We start from the raw sequence: 17,859 nt of genomic DNA on the forward strand, positions 1-17,859 counted from the left end.
TTCCGTCATAAATTACAGATTAAAATATAAGCAAAAACTACTACGGCACAATTTTAATATTATAATTACTATAAACATGCTTAATTCTCAGATGTTAGATGAGTTGAAACGTATGCCCATACCATGGAAAACTTTCCATAAAATAAAAGTACCTTCTTTATACACAGACAGATATGTGGAACTCCAACGGGAACATTCCTGTCCTCAGCCTTTTTGATAGAACTTTTGAAGACGGTTTCTTGGTATTGCTGTGCATAGCCTCAGAGAAAATAGCATGCCCTCAATCTCCGGAGATCTATCTTTCAACACTCTAATCCGGAGATTGCATGCTTGCATGATATCCAACCCTGTGAATCCGACAGATACAAGAGACCTTGTCTCTTGGCTGTCTAGACCTCTGCGTCTCTTTTGAATATCTTTTCTTTACTATGTAGCGATTGTTACGTACCTCTTTAGTTTTCCCTTCTATTTTCCTAAACCTTTATGGTTAACTACTCTTAGGTCATGATCTTCGAATCATTGCCCGGAGAGGGGTTTTTAGTCGGTAAAGTCCGGCACTACGTCTTGTAGATTTCCCCCTCTTTGCTCCAATAAAAAAAAATCATAATTTATTCTGAAAACAAATCAATGTGTTATTTTATGAAGCCTTATTTTGTGTTTAGTTGGGAATTCCTGTAAATATAAATAATGAATTTACCCAAAACTATTCCCTAAAAATAACAGTTTGGTACGATCGGTTTCATTTCTAGCACTACTGTACATAAGTATTTCTGCTAATTACAATTCTCAATGAGGAAGAACCTCATTAATTAAGAGAGAATATTTAACTATTAATTTTGAATTGAAGCGTAGGAGCAACTTCAGAAAGATGTGTTTCTTATGAAATAAAAGTCTGAACTGATTAGAGGTTTGTGGTAAACAAATAAAGAAAACTTTTTGGGCTACTTGATTTTATGAAAAATATTGTAATATGTTTATATACAACGAAATTCAAATGTCTACAAGTGAATAATGCATAGAAATTCAAACAAAATGGTCCTGTGGCATAAACAACTAGAGTACCTACATTATAAAGGCGTACAGGATTTGTACAGAAAGCGACTGATACACGGTAATAAATTGGATAATGAAAAATTACCCATGTGGTGTGACAATGTCAACGAGGTGAGCAAGCAAGGAAACCCTTTACTGACAGAGAAGGAAGAAGTAAGCAGTTACTGAATATTGTCCATTCAGATATCTGCGGACCAATGCGAGTCAAATTCAGCGGTGGATCAAGATATCTTCTTACATTAAAAGACGAATATAATAGGTGGTGCCAGGTTTTTTCCTTAAGTCAAAGAGAGAAGTTTTTGAAAAATTTAATGAGTACAAAAGAACTGTCGAAAATAAACTGGTAATGAAATTAAGAGAGAATTAGCTGAGAAATTGAAGATCATAGATTGCAAGGTTTTTCTTTAGAATAGAAATTAATCAAAGTAAGAAAGGAGTAACACTAAAACAAAAAAAATATATTTTAGAGAAATTCAGAATGGTAGATTGCAATCCAATTAAAACACCGTATGACTGCCACTCAAAATTTAACAGAGATTTAAAACCATTCAAAGACCCCGCACGATACAGAGAATTAATTGGTACTCTAATGTACTCTAATGTAACCGATCAAAACTGGGGCTTTACAATAACTAGTTGTGTCGTTGGATGTGGTACCGCCTTCCTTTCTGCCAATAGAACCTGGATTTGAGCCTCCTTTTCCTTTTTTTATTTCACGATTCTTGTCTTTTAATAGGAACTTTAATAGGGTCACTAAATAAAAACGAAAATATCACTACCAACACTTTTCCGTAGTTGCTACCGAAACTTGGTTAAATGACGATCGTTACCTCTGCCATTGATAACGACAGAAAAGTCTCTTATTGTTAGCGACTTTTGTCAATTGTTCAAAGTGTGGGTAGCAACCAGGGAATATTGTTGAAAATTACAACTTTTTTTGAGTTGTTCGTCCTTCTTTTGTCTGAATAGTTACCATAATTGTAACAGAGCTAGAAAACCGTTAATAAATGACTTCGTGGGAGAATTTTTAGACCACCACTTTGTTTAGATTCTCACGAATTTTTTCATATTTTTATGGGTTTTCTTAAAATTAATCTTACATTTGGTAATCGTAAAATAGTCGTAAAATACAAAATTTATTTTAAAAATTACTTATCTTAATCTAAACGTTCGTTGATATTTTTTAACACATGTGTTCTTTTCGAACCCTTATCTAGTGTCAGGGTGTGGTCGCACAGTGGGTTCGAAGTTTAAATAGTGATATTTCTATGTAGAACTTATTCAGTAATTAAATTAAATTAATTAAAGAAAAATGTAATAATTTACCCCAACAGGAAATTTTAGAGAATTGTAACTTTGTTCTTTTATTTTTGTCTTATTTAAGTTAATGAATTGATTTTTAAAAAGATTGAAAATGTTTGTAAGTACAATGGTTTTTCCTTATGCAAATAACATCAGAATTGTAATATTATTGAAACAATGAATTGTATTGTATTTTGAATTGCATTAAGGTTTTTTAGACCAAGTACATTATTATTATTTAGATTAGGGTTTCATATAGAAAAACTCTTAAATTAATTTGGCAACAATGTTGAGAAAAGGAACATTTGTTTAGTTCATCTGATTGGTTGAAGTAGGATCGTTGTTGGAGACATTCAGATTCTTAAGGGTCTTAAGTCACCACCTACTTCACCCCTTCCTAGAATCCGCGTTTATAAAACTCTGGGATTCATTTATTTCGGTAGATTTTTACCCGAATTTTTCAAGTGTCGAGATCGAAGTTCTTTTGGTTGTTTTTACTTACTGCTTGTCAAAGTTCAACCTTTTTGCCAAGAATTTAAGTAAATTTAAATCATTCAATTTTTTTCTATTTATATTTATTTGTTTTTGTTTTTCTTATATTTATTTTGTTAATATAGTTAGGTTGATTAAAATTGAGTTTTAATTAATTCCGAACTAGAAATTAAAGAACAAGAAAACAGTGAGTAGAAATTATCTAATATTTCGGTTTGGTGAAAGGTGTGAGTATTGAGTGTAATACATCACCTTAGTTGAAGAAGATCTGTTCAACAAAAACAAAGGTTAGTGATATTGAAATTAATTATGGAGTAAGAATTGTATAGTCTAACCTCATCAATATTTTGTGTAAAATTAAATCGCTCCCTTTAACCTGTTGTAACGAGTCTTTCAAAAAGACTTTGGTTATACCAATTGAATTATCATCGGTAACCCGTTACATAATCGAAAGAGAAGAGCTGTCATTTCGGCTTGTAACCTCGGTTACTAAACCAATAAACCATGTGTAGGGTCCGGAAAAAAGAAAAGCTAAGTGAAAAACTCAATAAAACCCAAAAGTCTGCTGACGTTTCCAGAGGTACCCGATTTTCTTAGGAATAAAATTTTGGATCTAGAATGTGAGATACAGAGAGTGAAAGAGTGCTTACACAGCTTTGTCGTCTAAACTAGGGATACTATCGGTAAACTCTGATAGTACCCATACTCCTAACGCTAATCCAAAATCTTTATCCCAACTAGCCACCCTTGCATCCCCTGCAAAGTCTCCCAGCTCCAAAACTCAGAAGACTTCTTGGAACTCGGTCACTCCCAAGGAGGTGATGTCGAAATTGTGAACCATTTATGGTTCAGTGTTGAAATTTATGTATATTGAATTGTATTAAAGTATTTTAGACCAAGTACCCTAAGAATTAGAAGAGCCTTCTCATAGAAAATAAACTCTTAAATTAGTATGGCAGAACTGTGTAGATAGAAATGGAATACAGGTTACAGTACTTTAAATCACAAACATTTATATAAACTTGTTATTAAAGTAATTATTTAACGTTACTAATTGAATGAAATTATTTGGTAGCGCTTATGGCTAGCCGTCTCAGTCTCAGTTTCGGCTCGTATTTTTTGACAACTCACTGACAATCTTGACAACTGATCTTTGTGTAATTTTGTTTTGTTTGGTGTCCGATCCTATAATGCTCTTTGGCGAATTACAGAAAGAGGATATTTCAGTGCGAAAAATGGGATCATATAAATACTAATCAAGGAGATGACCCAGCTTACAAATTCCGATAATATGCATTCCTCAGTTAATTTAATGCTGTCTTTTTAACCCAAAGTAGTTTACCTGAAGCATTCTTCTCAAAAAAATCTAATTTACAGCGCAATGTAGCATACGCTATTACATAGAAAGGAAATTTATAACACAACTTAAAACAAATAATGTTTCATCTCCTCTTGGGAATCCAATTGTAACTGATGCGATGACCTGTAGAAACTACACATAAACTGATAAAATTGTAATTTGAATTGTGCGTCTGTAGACAGTTAAGTTGTAATTTTAACACTAAATTCTTAAATATAAGTTTTTCTCCTGAAATAAAAAATTCTTTTAAGAAAAATTAACGGGTTATGGAGCCAGAAAAGCCCAGGGAAGCCGAGAATGGTTTACTTACTGAGAAAAGTAATGAAGTTAACCTAAAACGTCAATACGACAATTGAAAAGTGTTTTCTCGTAACATCTGGAATAAAGGTTCTTAAATTGTCAACAAACAATCAATTGGCATTAATTGAAAAGTTAACCGGCCGAGATAATTACGTAACGTGGCGATTTGCTCTAAAATCATACCTACAGCAAGAGGAGTTGTGAAACTGCATAGACCCCACCACGAAAACGAGACACAAAGGCAAAAACTAAGATAAATTTACTAGTTGTCTAAATAAATTACGTGCACATGCAAGAGAGTAGTACTGCAAAAGAAGTATGGGATACGTTTTCATAAGTATTTGATGACTCTTTGTTGACACGCTGTGATGGGCTGCTGCGTGATTTCTATAAAACTTCACTTACTCAATGTCAAAACGTAGAGAAATATGTGAGCAAAATTATGTGTACTGCTCACAAGCTGAGAAACATTGGTTTCGCAGTTGACGATGAATGGCTGGTTACATTGCTACTCTCCGGTCTACCAGAGTCCTCCTATCAACCAATGATTATTGCTATTGAAAGCTCCGGCATGAAGATAACTTCAATTTCTGTGAAATCAAAACTATCACAAGATGTTAAACAACCTGAAAGTGACTCAACAGTATTCTCAGTCAACAATACCAACCACAAGAAACAAAGTAAGTAAGGGTGATACACTTGTAATAAGTAAGGTCATAAAAGTCCTCAAATGCAAATCCAGGACCAAGGATCATCAATAAAAGAAGAAATGGAAGAAACAAATCAAATTTACTTGAAAGAAGACAACTTTTTTCTAAATTACATATTTCGAATAAGGTTCAATTGGACATTGGATGTTTTGTTTATATTTTAACGTCTGGCATATGTCACAAGGAATCGTAATCTTAGCAACATAAATATTATTTTCTTTTATTTGAAACACAAAATTCCTTCGTTGCTATTGAAACTTGAAAGTTCGTAAAATATCACTCAGTCCAACACCCACTCCCAAATGTTCGTTTAGTTTTGTAATTACTAATTAATTAAAATTTTATTTATGTGTATATACATCTAGTTATCCTGTTTTCAATTTCATCCCTCACGTCGTCCGTATCACATATTCAAACTAAATTATAATAGTTGGAACTTCTCTTAGCAGCAATCTATTCTAATGGAAATATAAAGTTAACAAAGTTAACAAAAACAATTTCTTTTCACATGTTATCTATCAGAATCACAGACATTTTTTATATGTCGACGATAGATCTGCAACTAATTTGATTTCCGTGACTTTCAGGACTAGTAATCGACATCTCCACAATAATGGCATCAAGTTGCCATTATTGTAATTGTTTAAATATTCCTAACGAGTTCCTAAGGAGTCCGCACGTTTTGACAACTCTGGCAATTTTGACAGCTAATGTGAGAGTATTTCGTTCTGCTTAATTGCTGTACTTATAATCGCGATACCGATTATGGAAAGAGGTTATTTTATACGACAAAACATCGCAAAACCTGGGATCCTACAGCAGTATTTGTGTAAAAAGCTACTTTAATGTGTGGGCAAAAGCACCAAGATATGCTCCAGCTTTTCTTTTACATTTACCCAAATTCATTGTAGCTTGAGCCGAACCAACTTTTCTAGAAACACTACCGCCCAATCTATTACTCATTTTTAAATTTCAAACACATTACATTAATATCTTTTATCTAAAGTATAACTTGCGAATATGGTGTTGATTAATTTTTTTATAAAAACTAATCACTTTACATTACAATCGTTATGATTATTTACAGTGGAAAAATTACTTGTCAAATCCAGCCCATTTAAGTAGAATATGGGCCACTTGAGACAGACAGCGTAGGTGTGACGTCACGACTCCCCCCTCCCCTCCGGCGCCAGTGGGCCACTTGAGACGAACAGCGTAGGAGTGACGTCACGACCCTGTCGGCACGTGCCGCCCATCTGTTTGGGTGGTTGCTGGCCTTTGTCGGCATGTGGGCACGCGCCACTCATCTGTTTGTGATGGTTTATAGCCTTTGTCGGTATGTGGGCAAGCGCCACCCTTGTCGTGGGCCACCTCAGACCAAAAGCGTAGGTGTGACGTCACGAGTGTATGATATGCGCACCTTTCGTGGGCCACTTCAGACCAAAAGCGTAGAAGTGACGTCACGAGTGTGTGACATGCGCACCTTTCGTGGGCCACTTCAGACCAAAAGCGTAGAAGTGACGTCACGAGTGTATGAGTCGTGGGCCACCTCAGACCAAAAGCGTAGAAGTGACGTCACGAGTGTATGACATGCGCACCTTTCGTGGGCCACTTGAGTCCAAAAGCGAAGGAAGACGCGTATGCGCGCATTTGTTTATTTTTACCTGTTCGTGGGCCACTTCAGACCAAAAGCGTAGAAGTGACGTCACGAGTGTATGAGTCGTGGGCCACGTCAGGCCAAAAACGTAGGAAGACGCAAGAGTGAATGAAAATGCAATTAATTTATAATTAGGATTTTATTATTGTGTATTTATATAATGTATAATTTTTATTATTATTTCGTAACAATTTGAAATGTGGCAAGTGGCTTGGAGTAACCACCAATGAGTTGTTGACCTGTGAATACAAGCAAGTATTTTTCCGGTTCAAACTTCTCGATGTTGGCCTCCAGTACATGGGTCGCTCGATTCGGCAGAAACACTACAGTTTTTTCCAACTCCACCAAGACACTTTTACCGAATGTGCCATTCACTATCCTCATCCCGAGTATCAAATGACCTTCTCCTTCCTGTAGACTGGTCAGCTTGGATATGGGTTTTCTGTTCTGATCGGTTACAGCGTTGATTTGTTGCAAATCCATGTTTCTGTTCACTGCTTAGAGAAATATTCATATAACATACATTTATACAAAAGTTATTAATTATTTGTACTTACCCTGATTAATGATGATGATAGTGATGATGATGGTGATGGTAAAACGAAAGCTGCCACTGATGGAATGATACCGTAAAGAGAATGAAAATGTAAAAAGTAAAGTTCACCCTCACCCTCCCGACCAATAATCACAAAATAGTGTTGGTGGTGGTGGTAGTAGTAGGCGTGACTTGACAGAGTAAATCCAACTTGTCTGTTATCAAATCTCAACTTGAATGAACGACAATGATGCACAATAAAAATGCCCTAGTCGTAAATTAAAATGTATGTAAATAAAACAATGAAATAGAGTATACAGTATTTATTTCACAAAATGGATAATATTTTTTACAAATGTAATTACTAAACTGATAAACCTACAATAATTACAATATAAATTTAATTATTATTAATGTAACATTCGTACATATTCTAACAATTACAAACAATTATCGGTATGAAGAGGAAGAAAAGGAGAGGGGAATGCCGTTGTCAAGATTTCTATTATACTACATATTATACCATTTAACAAAATAATATTTTCAATGTCGCACATGTGTAAAAGTACACAACTGTCTGCTCGATATAAATTTACACAATTAAATATCGGATCGTATGATAAACAAATTTCTTCGGACACTTTTTGAAATGTAACTGATAAACTGCTCATCCCCTCCGGTTGCGCAGTTGAAATATTCTGAATAATTCGAATAAAGTTTATCCATTCTTCAATGTCAAAGGATACGTTGGTTTCATCTTCACAGGTGTTCACTATTCTAACTACAGGTGTACAGTCTCTGACAACACTTAATCCACACTCAATTTCATATTGGCAAACATGACTGAATTCGTGGGTGGTGCAAAACAAAAGATGTTTTTCTTTCAGAATCTCTACTTGAAAGTTCCTCCACATGCGATCCAACTCGCAATATCCACAACTGTTGTTCCACAAGAGTCCGTAAAGTTCATCTCGTTGTCTTTTTCTTTTTTACGTTATCTATTATTACAATTTATTCACTATTTAGTCTGCACGGACCGAGTTTTGAAACTCTACTAAACTTACATACACATACACAAATAACGAAATCTCACCCAACTAACCCCCAGAAAATTGTACAACAGGTCTCGACAAATCTCAACATGTCTCTACAGGTTACTCTACAACGTTATTTTTGTCAATCCATTCTTCTTTCTTATAACCCAACCATTTGACGAGTAATAAATTACCCCGTCTACGTAAAACCTTTTCGATTAGAAACAGGTCAGGGTGTTTTGTCTTTTGCAGTTCTTGTTCATAAAAACCACCATTGATTATGGTACCCTCAAGATCTTTTAATATGTACGTTCTCGGATTGCTGTGCACCACTTTGAATATCTTGAAAACTTCAGCGGTCCAGTTTGGAGTGTATCCCTTTTCAAACACATGTTTTGCTTTGCTAATTCGTACAAAATCACCGACGGAAAATTTTCCCTGTCCCGTCCATATTTTAATGCCAGCATACACATCTCTGTATAAACGTTCTTCATTTTCCTTGTTCACATCCGACGGTCTCATTTTAATTGTTCGATGCACTGTATTGTTATAATCCGACACTATTTTAGGAATTACGTCTAGCCACTTGTATTCTCCATCCAGTGAAAAATGTTTATACAATTTCTCCTTTATTGTTCGTATTACACGTTCAGCCATCGCTGCTTTTTTGCTGCTAAACGTATTGTAATGATTTATGTTGTGCTGCTTCATCAGTCGCTCGAATGAACTGTTGAAATATTCTGTGCCCTGATCAGTTTGAAGATTTTTCGGTCGTCTGTCCGTCAGTATTTTTGAAAATGCTTTTGCCACCTCGGTCCCCGTCTTAGATTTTAATGGTTCCACCCATAAATACTTTGAGAAACAATCAATCACAACCAGTATGTATTTATAGTTTCTATTGTATTTGGCATACTTGTCCAATATTCCAAGATCTGATTGCCACAAATCATCCAATCCTTTAACAACGGTTTGTCTTCTTGGAAAATTTATACGCATCGGTCGGTGTAGTTCATTTACCAGGTCAATTTTATCGTTGTGGTGTTTGCGATTGTTGTAGTTTTTGTTGTTGTTGCTGCTACCATGTCGAGTCTGTTTAGCCATCTGTCAACTGAAGGGTTTCACTCGCACTTTACTGATTATCTGATTGTGTCGCTGGATCTAATCGGTTCATGAGCCATGATATCCATTCTACAGTTTTATCCAATCTCTCTTTTATAACAATTATTTCGTATTCATGATCCTCAAACCTTTTATCTACATATTCCTTGTTTACTGCGTCGAGAAGGTTCGTGGCTGCCAAGACATTACACAATTTTCGACTTTTACAATCAATATTTCCGTCTCGAGTAAACTCAAAGGGTAGTAAGACGGGTTTGCAATTTTTATGATCCTTATTGCTGAACTCTTTGCGTGAGGACTGTCCGAACTTGTTCAGCCCCATTCTTACACTGATTAAAATGCATTAAAATTTTTAATTTATTATTCCACTCTCTTTTAGTTCTTCAATGATTGAAATAATCTCATTGTCATGTGCGTTATTTCCGGCATGTTTTGACGAAACCAATAGTTTTAGACGTTGTACCAGTTCGTTTACATCATCCCAATAAACGTATTCGATGGGTTTATTCAACGTATTACAGGGTACTCGTCGTTGTTGCCGTCGTCGATGTTGTTGTTGTTGTTGTCGCTGTACTTCACATCCTCCTCCTCCTCCTCCTCCTCCTCCTCCTCCTCCTCCTCCTCCTCCTCTACTTCCATCGCCAGTTGATGAGCCCTTGTTTGATTGTTCCATAAGCGGCTTAATCACTTTTCTGTATTTCAGCGTATTCGTGCCTCTTATAGAGCCATTAGGTGCATAATTTCTTCGATGTACATTAGTACACTTTAAAATTTCTAAATACGCTTTTGTATCGTGTCTTGTAAAAAAAACGGGACTTTTTTTAAACAGCAACTCGTAAATGCCTTTTCGTCCGTCGTACGTTCGACCTCCAATTGTAAAACGATCTAGTCCGGTATCGAAATTAATTTCAGAATTTCCAATCAACCATCGCTCCGTTTCTACATCGTACTTTACACCGTACGTTTTATCGACCTCCCTATTTTTAGAGTCATTTAAATACAGGTCCAAGTATGAACGAGTCAAAGGAGTGTAGACGATAGTCGACATGTCGTTTGTGCTGTCATATGAACCATCACTGTTACTGTTCTTGGACAAAGTTGATTGTTCCGGATCGTAAAAAATTTCATCTTCAGATTCTAACTGTTTGGAAACGTCATCGTCGTCATCGTCGGCGATTTTCTTCAATTGTGGTGGGTCGCTGTACAACTTTTGCTGTGTTGTTGCTGGTGTGGTCTGTTTTGTAGAATTTTTAAATTTGGCCGTTAATTCAGTTAATGGTTTGGTGATTGGGGTAAATAGTTCACCCAACACTGCTTCACTATCCAATTTGTCTTGTTTAAGTAACTGGTATTTTTTTCGTATGTTGCGGGATAATTCATCGATTTTACGCATAACCTGAGTATTGTTTGACGACATTGTCACGACTGTTTCCGTTGTATGTTAAACTTACACTTTTATATATTGATCAAATCCTTTTCGGAAGCGTCCATTGTCCAGAGGAAAATCTTTAATAATCACTAAACAACCATAATTTTCCCTCCAACAGTCGCAGCACAATTCCTTGAATCGTTCGTACGCCATGTCGGGAGACACATGATCGTTGTACACATACTTTAAATTTTTCTCGTTCTGTCGAAATAGTACAATTACATTACTGTTGTCGCGAATGAGTTGCTTGGATACACTGGTGTATGTTTGTGCTACAAACATGGCATCGATATTCTTGTGTCTACACATGGAGTAATACTCGCGAATTTTATTCTGTTTTTCACATATAACATCGTCAAATATAAATACCGAATTGCATTTAGCTTCCGACGGTTCAATCAACTCATCCTTGTTACTAAACTGAAAATATTCTATTCCTTTGACACGATTTAAAACGGATTCGAGCAGTTTGTACTTTGGCTGATACAGAGTTTTTGAATATACGTAAATATTTTCAAAACGTACTCCGTTCGGATCGTAAATTAAAGCCAGTAATGCATTTGTTTTTCCACAATTTGAAGGTCCAATAAACAGAGCTCTGAATAAGTTGGGTAACAATTCACCATGCCTTCTGTTTTTTACACTTGTTGCTGCTTCGTCATCAAGATAATCTAGATTTTCAATGGGTAACTTTTGACGTTGTTGTATGTACTGCATGATTGGTTTGTCTTACACTGAAGCAGTTTAAAATTTTGACTAGGTATATAAGTATTTTACAAAGGAATAAAACAAAAGATAAATTTACAGCAAAAAAAAAAATTTATTGTTATTTCTTGAGCAACTCTCTTATAATGCCTAACATTTCAATTGTACATATCATAAGTTTATCGAAACTCTCTGGTTTACATAAAAATTGTAGACAGTGTGATGGATTTATTGCCTCTGAAGAATCGGACATCGAAGATAAGGACGGTGATGATGCGGTAATGTGTGAAGACAACTCAGCGTCTAAACCCATCAGTTGATTGCTTTCGTACACTGCACGGAATATGTAAAAACATTCACAAGTATCGGGTCCCTCGACAGTCGTTGGATTAGCCCAAATACATGATTCAAAATGTGTACCAGAAGATTCGGTGTAAATCTCGCGCACATTAACAACCTTCTCAATTTTATTTTTATACAGTTCAAGTCTCTTGATTTTTTCCCGATCTATACACGTTTGAATAAATTCTTCAATTTTTTCTAAGGTGTACTTGATGATCGGTGACAGCGACGGCGCCGATGACGACGACGGCGACGAAGAGCTCGGTACCGATGACATTTCGAAACTAAACGTTAAATATAGACGGTTAATTAATTTATAGAAATTCATTACAAATACGGAAATATGAAAATATAATTTAGGTGAAGGGTTTATGTGTTACGACTCTGTGTCGATCCGCTAATGATAAACTGCTCTGCCCTATTTAGGATTGTTTATAATCATTAGGCAAACATTAAAATAGTTTTCTCTCAAAATATTTTTCCCACCCAACATGTGGTTGCAATCTTATCAACCACAACAGGTTGAAGGGTGTTTACTGTGTCGAACCGCTAATGATGAACTGCTCTGCCCTATTTAGGATTGTTTATAATTATTAGGCAAACATTAAAATAGTTTTCTCTCAAAATATTTTTCCCACCCAACATGTGGTTGCAATCTTATCAACCACAACAGGTTGAAGGGTGTTTACTGTGTCGAACCGCTAATGATAAACTGCTCTGCCCTATTTAGGATTGTTTATAATCATTAGGCAAACATTAAAATAGTTTTCTCTCAAAATATTTTTCCCACCCAACATGTGGTTGCAATCTTATCAACCACAACAGGTTGAAGGGTGTTTACTGTGTCGAACCGCTAATGATAAACTGCTCTGCCCTATTTAGGATTGTTTATAATCATTAGGCAAACATTAAAATAGTTTTCTCTCAAAATATTTTTCCCACCCAACATGTGGTTGCAATCTTATCAACCACAACAGGTTGAAGGGTGTTTACTGTGTCGAACCGCTAATGATAAACTGCTCTGCCCTATTTAGGATTGTTTATAATCATTAGACAAACATTAAAATAGTTTTCTCACAAAATATTTTTCCCACCCAACATGTGGTTGCAATCTTATCAACCACAACAGTTTGAAGGATGTTTACGACCCTGTGTCGAACCGCTAATGATAAACTGCTCTGCCCTATTTAGGATTGTTTATAATCATTAGGCAAACATTAAAATAGTTTTCTCACAAAATATTTTTCCCACCCAACATGTGGTTGCAATCTTATCAACCACAACAGTTTGAAGGATGTTTACGACCCTGTGTCGAATCGATAATGATAAACTGCTGTCATTTTTAGGATTTTTTTTATTATGATATTTTTACTACTCGTACACACAATTAATTTTACAATACATTTCTTGGTGTAATTATTCTAACTACAGGTTTATATTTTAAATTTCTAAATCTAAACGGATTTTCGAAAACATCCCTCCAGCAATTCATTGCAACAATACTTTCACATTCCTTGTTCTTGTTGATGTTGCTGTTGTTGTTGTTGTTGCCCGCCGGTACGTCGACGTCGACAGTCTTGTTGGATTCCATGCGTTTGCTAGTGTTGTGGACGTTGTGGTGTTTACACAATGAAATATTTTCTCGTTCTATTCACATTGTGATGCCGATATCCAACTTATATTTAAGTCACAGTGCGTACAATTTCACTTAGCGGTAGATACTCCAAAACACAATCGTGCACGATTACGCAATATGCCTTTGTTTTCTGGGGAAATGCGACCCTCGATTCAATTTCCAATTTAACATCTATAGTACCCAGTTTCAGTGCTGTATTTCTTTTGGAGCAATCAATAACAAATATGGTATTATCCTTAAACGTTGAATAATCGAGTAGAGGTTGCTTTGCTTGGGATGCATCATGTTTGAAATTGTTAAAAAACTGAGTATAGTTGTAATGTGATTCGGTATAACTGTGTTTGGCAAAATTCAAACCCTGTCGTTCAGCTGGATAATATTCACCGTTCAACACGACCCGTACTTCCGAGGCGCGCATATTATCAAAGACGGTCGTATCAACCGAATCATTTTCTCTTTTGTCCGATTGAAAAGCAACAATTACAAATCGTGGACTCTCCACAGCTGTACATGTTTTCACACCCCAAATTTCCTTCGTTGATCCAGTTGTTAATTGTGGCAGTTCATGATATTCCCATCTTCTGAATGGTAAAAGTATAGGTTTATCATTTTTTATCGAATCCAACAATTTTATTTTCAGCATGTCATTTGGAACAACAATGGGTGCTTTTAGACAAATGTTGGTCATTTTGATGATACCTGAGGTGGGTGCTGTATCTTTCAAGGATTTACACACAATAGCATCTAGATCGCTTCGAGCTCTGACCAATCTTAAGGTGTGTTTACCAAATTGAGCTAGTTTATAGTCGATAAATAGACCAAACAGATGATGCAGTGGTATTCTTAAAACAAACGTTGACTTGTTCTTGGTCGTAACTAGATTGTTTGGGTAACACCATCCTGCCGTACTCAAAATATTGCTATCCATTTGATTGTAACAAAGATATCCTCTAATTGTGGAGACGATTCCCGGTGTACGAACAGAGTCCACTTCTTTTCCGTTTAGTTCGTAAGTGATATTGTCAAACATAAATGCACCAGCATTGTTGACCAGTGAAACTTCACCTTCACCTCCATCTCTTCTCAGCTCCCCTTCAATCACAATTGCCGCCTCGTGCATCAGTACCCAGGAATCCCTCTGGTTTATGGAGATTTCAATAACGTCATTATTATTGAACGATTTTATGTATGGGTAATAGGTGCGAGTTTCCATTTTTTGAATTGTTTCGTCGTACCGTGGTTTGCGGTAGACCTCGAACACCTGATTGTACGACGACATTGTAACCCAGTGATTGTAAAAACAATACGTTGTCTAGAGTCAAACGTTGCTTCGGCCTGCGCTTCTGCTTCTGTTTCTTCTTTTGCTGTTGATAATTAAGCTGATTCACACACGATGACGGTTTTTCATATGCTGATGGATTTGTACTGTTGTTGTCCGAATTATAGTAATCGAAAGTCAAACCCATTTTACGTGAGTTTTTTCAATTCCAATCGGATAATAATTTCCTCCCCTCGGAAATTAACAGGTTCAAAATTGTGAAATGTTTGAAATTTGATTTCTGTTCACTACGAGGAGATAGATAATATGTCTTGACGTTTCGTCAATCGCGTAGCCAGGGTTGCTGTCCAATGCAAATTCGTAGATGGTGTGTGTCGGTCTGTCCTTGTAAAACGCACCCGTGGTAATGTTACAGTCGATATGTAATGTTTTCACCTTTACTATATCCAGAGGTAAGTCAGATTCGTAAAGTGTTCCTGTTTCTAGAAGTTTTGCCGAAAAACCCAACAATTTCTCAACAGAAGACGGTGTGCTGAAGTCAATTGCAAGTGTTTCGCTATATATTTCGCACTTGAGGGTGTTATGGTTAGGTTTTATCGATAAAATCTTTCCTTCAGCTAACTCATCTTCAATGGAATCTTGAATAATTCTCTTTCGTAAATATTTTTCAATATCACTTATTTCATATGCACCCTCGGGGATTTCTATATATCCGATACGATTGGCTATGTTCCGGTAGTTAAACGTATTATAATTTGAATCAATATTCGGAATACTGTTGTACGAATGAAATCCAATTAAGGCGAGCCCGTACTGTACTTCGGGATCCAACTGAATAGGATTTACAAAATCGATATTTAATATGTGGCTGGTACTTGTAAGAGTAAATATATATGACATTGCTCTCACAACGTTTCAAATAAGACTGAGTAATAGTTTAGCTCACTGCTTATTTAACACAAAATAATAGAAAACGCAACAACAATAATAACAACAACAACAGCAATTGTTGATGTGTGTGTGCGTGTGTGCGTGTGTGTGCGTGTGTGTGTGTGTGTGTGTGTGTCATCAAATAAAACTCAATTAAAATTAATGATTTTTCTTTATTATTATTATTACTAGTGACTTGCTACCTGGTTTTATGTCGACCGATTTTAAAATCTTTTTATCGATTTTGTCGACAATGTCTTTCTTGAATGAAATTTTTGATTGGTGTTGTGTACGATGACCCATTCCGAGCTTGCTTTTTATCTTCATTCCCGTTGTTACAAGCCACGCGGCTGCTTTTTCACCCAAATTAGCGTTCTTGGATTTTACACGGTTCCACGCCCCGTTTTCCAAAACAAAGTCTGCCTTGTGTCTATCCTGCAGCGATTTATTTTCCTCGTAGGCAATGTCGTGTCGTTTACAGGCTTTGTCCAACTCGTTGATACCTGTATCACCTCTCGCTAGTCGTTTTTTCAATTTTGTACCAGGACCACAGTACTGATAAAATGGTAGATGTAATTCAAACGGTAAGTTGTCAATAACAGAGTTTAATAAACCATTACCGCGATACTCAATGACCAACATTGAAATGAAATGTCAGCACTCTGTACATCATATTTATCACCGATGTTTTCAAACAGTGAGGTAATTGAAAAAAAACATTCAAATTTATTTGTAACGTATATTTTTAATATTAAATTTTTTCTCAATACAATATATATATATATATATATATATATATATATATAATATTATTTATTTCGTCTTTTTGCATCGAGGGAGACGGCTATTCCCCTCGCTGTTGCACTTGATGAATCCGCAATGATGCGGAGCCGTCTAGCCTCTATTTGGAGACCAGCAAGTGTCGCCGCAGCCTCAACGGCGCGGCGCTCTGCCGCTTCGGCTTTGGCTACAGCGGCCTTAGCCACCGCCTCTGCTGCCACCACCTCAGCGTCCTCCGCTGCTGCATCTGCCTCAGCCTCTCTCCTCAATCGTTGGTGACGTTCACCCTCGCGACGCCTAAAGGCCTTTCTTTCCCCACGAGTGAGACCGTGAGGTGGATTCCGGATGATCGGTAGATTCTCCGTCCTTACGTAAAAATCTGTGTCAAAAAAGGAAGGCCCGCCGCAATCGTCGTCCCAATTTTCCTATATAAGAAAATATATGTTTAATAAGTAAATTGTAATAATATAATAAGCTAAAAACTCACCTCAATCACGTTTGCCCTGACTGACATATTGCCAATGATTTTAAGAATTAAATAAAAATTCTAGACTGTCTAATTCTTCAGAATACAAATGGTTTTAAAGAAAATACCCCACTCTGGAATTCACTGTTTACACCTACACCCTTGTTGTCAACCACTCACAAGTAACCATCCACTCCCACCAAATAGATAAAAAGAAACAACCACCACCACCTAATGAAGTGAAAAAATCACCACCCTAGAAGAAACGCCCCCACACATTCGAAATGTAATGGTAGGGATGGTGGTGGTACAGGGTCTTATATTTAGACTCTTCTGCTCTCATTTTCATATTCTTACATCAACCATCAGTTTACTAACACTGTTGACTGATATTTGAAAGAATAACTCCGTTGATCATCTTCGGGCAGTCCCGCTCCACAAGCCAGTGGTGGCGGGAGGCCGACGGATCAACTGCAAGACCAATCCTCACCCAGGGAGGTTCTAGGACCTTCCTCAGATTGGGCTTGTTCTTCCGGGAACCAGTTGACAGGGGGCTGGCATCTTTGTCAGTCCCGTCTTCTGGTTCAACTTCACCCGTGTATGTATATACACGCCCTTTCCCCCATATGTGCTAGCACATATGGTTTCCAATTGGTTATGATCTCCGGATCGGTGCCCGGAGGGGGGTTTACACTTTCCCCTCTCTGTCCCCAGAAAAAAAACCGTTGAT

This window comes from Aethina tumida, chromosome 1 (genome assembly GCF_024364675.1).
Source record: "Aethina tumida isolate Nest 87 chromosome 1, icAetTumi1.1, whole genome shotgun sequence".
NCBI lineage: Eukaryota > Metazoa > Arthropoda > Insecta > Coleoptera > Nitidulidae > Aethina > Aethina tumida.